Genomic DNA, 4,279 nt, shown 5'->3' on the forward strand with positions numbered 1-4,279 from the left:
GGGCGGTGTTTGTGAGGACGGGGAGGAGACAGGCGCGCTGGGGGCGGGGCTGAGCGGCAGGGGCGGGACCTACGAGCGCGACCAGCGCGGCGGGGGCGTGCGTGGCTGGCGGCGAGGCCTCCGGGGTAGGGAATCCGGCCTCAGCAACCGGGGGCGGAGTCTGAGCTTCAGCATCTCCACTCTTTCGTCCTCCCAAACTTTTCCCAAGCTCCTGCGGGAGGCGGGGGTGGGCGGCCCCGCAGAGGAAAGGCTTAGAGGGTGTTGGAACCACTGCACCATGGCTCCCTGGTCGTCTGGACTGGAGTTTCTCCATTTCTGAAATTGTTGGGGCACGGGATTAAGCTGTATTTTAGGGTCAGGCAGCCTCCGGTTTCAGGCTGGTAGGGTTGCCAGATTTAGCAACTAAAATACAGAACGCCAACTTATTTTGGAATTTCAGAAACAGCCAATAATTATGTTAAAAACCTGAAATTCCAATGTCGTGTTGTATTTTTTCTGGCAGCCTTCCCTGGGCTTCTGGTGATGTGACTTTCACCTGAACCTCAGTTTTTCTCCTCTGTGGACTGGGGGTGGGGTGATAATAGCACCTACCTCCAGGTGAGATAGGGGCATCTGTGGCAGAGCCGAGATCCAAACCCTGGGTGGTCTCACTCTGGAGCCAGGGCTCTGACTACCTACTTTAACTTCCCAATCGCCGCTGTTTTGTTGCAAGGCCCAGCGGTAAAACCAGGTAAGAATCACGGGACTGGAGATAAACAAAACATAGGCAGTATTCAATTCAAGAGTCACTTGGTTTATTGCACACAATTAGCATGCAACACAGATTAGTCAAAGTAGGGAAAATAGAAAAGGGGGTAACAAACCACTCCAAAAAGAAGTCTGGGAAGGAGCCATCTCAGCACAAGAAGCAGGCTCTGGTCCAGCCAAATGGGTCTCATGACAGATGTGAGTGGGAAGTTATCTTCTGCTCCAACAGTGCATCCGTCTGGAACAGTTCTCTGCAGCGTGGAGTCCCCAGGCAAAGAGTCTTCAAGTCGCTTAGCACTGTGGTCTCATTTAAAGGGATCTGCCAGTAGGGTGTACCACTTATGCCCCAAGGGGTCTTATTTTTATCAGTTATTCCCTCTGTTCCGGTAAAGTCTTTCCAAGGAACCAAATTCTTTAACTAAAGCAGCACTCAATTTATCACACTAAGACACTCTCAGTCCTATACTGGGCAGTTCACAGCAAGTAATGTGGAAGTTCACATTGGCCACTGTGACTCCATCTTGAATTTTACTTAGCTTAAATCCTGTGAGTTTCACACAAGATGAGTAGAAATCACAATACAAAGGGAATCACAGTACAACAGCCCTCTTCTCAAAGTGTCGTCAAATCCAAGCCAGCTCAGTTTAGGGCCCCTGCAGGTGCTGAAATGTGTCCCATTTGAAGGCTCACATGGGGTTCCTCAAGGATTTCAAACTCAAGTGCCTTCTGGGCCCAGAAAAGTTTGAAGGGATAGATAGGGGGCAACAGGGAGAGATGGGCCTGTGGGGAAGTGGAAAGCATACTTCCCATCTAAATGTTTTTTTGGTGGGGAGGGTATAGCTCAGTAGTAGAGTGCATGCCTAGCATGCACGAAGCCCTGGGTTCGATCCGCAGTACCTCCATTAAAAAATAAATGAACCTAATTACCAACACCCCCAAACAAACAAAAAATCAATTAAAAAATAAGTAAATAAACTGTTTTTTTTTTCTTACAAAATGCTTCATGGGCCAGAAAGAGGTCTTACCACCCCTGCCACACGCACTTCCTTCTGCAGGGCCGTGGAATGGGAACCATTTCAAACTCCATTTTCCTTTTTCTCAGAGGCTCTGGTGCGGGCACAGTAGCAAGGGATTCGTGTTGGGTATCTGCACCCAGCTCAGCAACCTTCTTCTCCAGATGCAAAGCCAAGGCCCCCAATCCAATGATCTAGGCCTCCATGCCTCTCCCATTCCTGTTGAGGGGGGCTGTTGCTGAAGCAGCCTTGCCCCCAGGGCCTTCTTTGAGCACAAGCCTTCCTTGTCTCCCCCACCCCAGCCTGGGCACACCTAAGTTCAGTCTCTCTCTGTGGCCCTTCATTCACACAAAGCAAGGTACACAGTGGGTCCCCAAAGCCGAAGCCCTTCTGGCCTTCCAAGTCCTCATCCTTCAACCCCAAGGGGAAAATGGTGAGATGTTCCCTATGCGTGAACTGATCACCCATAATGGCTGGTGAAGTGACGATTCCTTCCCCAGAGAGACAGATCCCTCCTTGCTAGGACCGAAGGAAGACCAGGAGATGCCCAAATGTCCCAGGCTCCCAGAGAGGATGAGGATCATACAGCCACAGTGGAACAGACACTGGGAAGTCCCGCAGCCTCAGATGAAGCTCTTCAATCTGGTTTTGGCAAAAGTCCCCTCTCCTTCCCGTGACCTACGAGGCTCTGCACAGCCTGATCTCCTGCCTCCTTCCTAATCACTGTCCATCCACCCTGGCCACCCTTCTGATCCCCAGTCACACTGAGCTCATTCCTACCTCAGTACCTTTACACTTGCTCTATCCTCTACTTGGATTTCTCTAGTCACATGGCCAGCTCTTATCATTCAGCTCAAATATTATCTCCTCAGAAAGGCTCTTGCCAACTACTCTATCCAACACCACACCCCCATCCCTCTTGTCCCACCTTGATTTATTCTTTTCATATTACTTGTCACACTTTGAAATCACCCTGTGTATTAACTGGTTTTCTTGTTTATGGTACACTTGCCCCTTAGGCTCTAACCTCCATGTGGGCAGTCAAGTTAGTCATGTCACTGGGGCATTTCCAACACCTGCACAGTGCCTGGCACACACTAGGGGCCAGATAATGTCTGTTGAATAAGCAAGTTAGGAGAGCTTGAAGTCCTGAGCCCTGTGAGATCTTGGATGAGCCACCTCCATTTCCAGCCTCAGTCCCTGCTTCAGCCCATTGCCAGAGACCCAAAGGGTGTAAGGGCTGAGCCATCCCTTTCTGAGCGTAGGACTCGGGCTCTGACTCAGCCCCTGTTGGATCTAGACCCCAGAGAAATGCAGGGCCAAACCCCAGTTTCCTACCATACCGCCCTTCCACCAGAGTTTCCACGACCCACCCACCTCCCTAGTGACAGCCTTAACACATTCTATGTCTCAACTTCCTGCTGAGCCCGAAGGAGAAATTCTCCGTGACTTGGGCCAGCTCAGAAAGGTTGAGTAATCACCCAAGGTCACCCACACAGCTTAGGGTGATGTCAATTACATATATAGTCCAGGAACCCACAATCTAGTCCTGCGGCATAAGCTTTCCTTTTCTCTCCCTTCCTCATGAGCCATTTTTCCTCATCTTCTCTGAAGGCCAATGGAATGGCAGTGTTGGATGTAACTGAATGGCTTTCCCAAGGTCTGGAGTCATCCAGTCCTGGGGACCAGCTCTTGGCCGACAAATCCCCCACCTCCACACTGTCCCCCCGACTCTGAACTCTGACCACAGAGTAATGTTTCTTTCTCTCAAATGCCAGGCTCTCTCTCTCTTACCCCAGATCTTTGCTGTGCCCTTTGCCTGAGACCCTCCCAAGGCTGCATCTGATTATTCTGGTCTCAATTTAGAGATTAGAGTCCCTCTCTCATCAAATAATTAGGTGGGGGCTCCTTCTCTAAGCTCCACAGCCCCATGTTCCTTCATGAGGCTTTGTCACACTGGGTAGCATTTGTCACGGTCACTCCGACTGTGAATTCTGTGGAGGTGGAATCTGCATCTTATTCCACTTCAAGTCCGGATTTCCCAGCAGAGGGTCTGTCACATAGCAGGTGCTCAATAAATATTTAATGAGTTAAATATTTCCATTTTAAAGATTAGACCACTGAAACACAGAGAGGTTTAGCACCTTGCCCTGGTCACACAGCCACCCCCAGAGCGCTCTAGAGGAAAGGCCCACTTGGACATGGTCAGATTGGACTGGGCTCAGAGGCTGAGCTGGAGTTTCCTGGAAGAGGGAGAAGGAAAGATCAGGGACTAAGCAGGCAGTTTGCTTCTCTGCTTCCAGTAACGTTTGTGCACCCAGGTCCCTTGATCTGACCACCAACCCCTGACCCCATTTCACAGATGAGAAAAGTGACTCCCAGGGGAGGGTAGAGTTTGCTCAAGATCAATAGTGGACCCCAACAAAATGCTTCCCAGAGCTGCAGGCCCCCCAATACCCCACATTCTCCCACCGGCATCCTTAGAGGAGCATGAGTGAGGGGGCGTTCCCCAGAAGGAG

Source organism: Camelus bactrianus, chromosome 4 (genome assembly GCF_048773025.1).
Source record: "Camelus bactrianus isolate YW-2024 breed Bactrian camel chromosome 4, ASM4877302v1, whole genome shotgun sequence".
NCBI lineage: Eukaryota > Metazoa > Chordata > Mammalia > Artiodactyla > Camelidae > Camelus > Camelus bactrianus.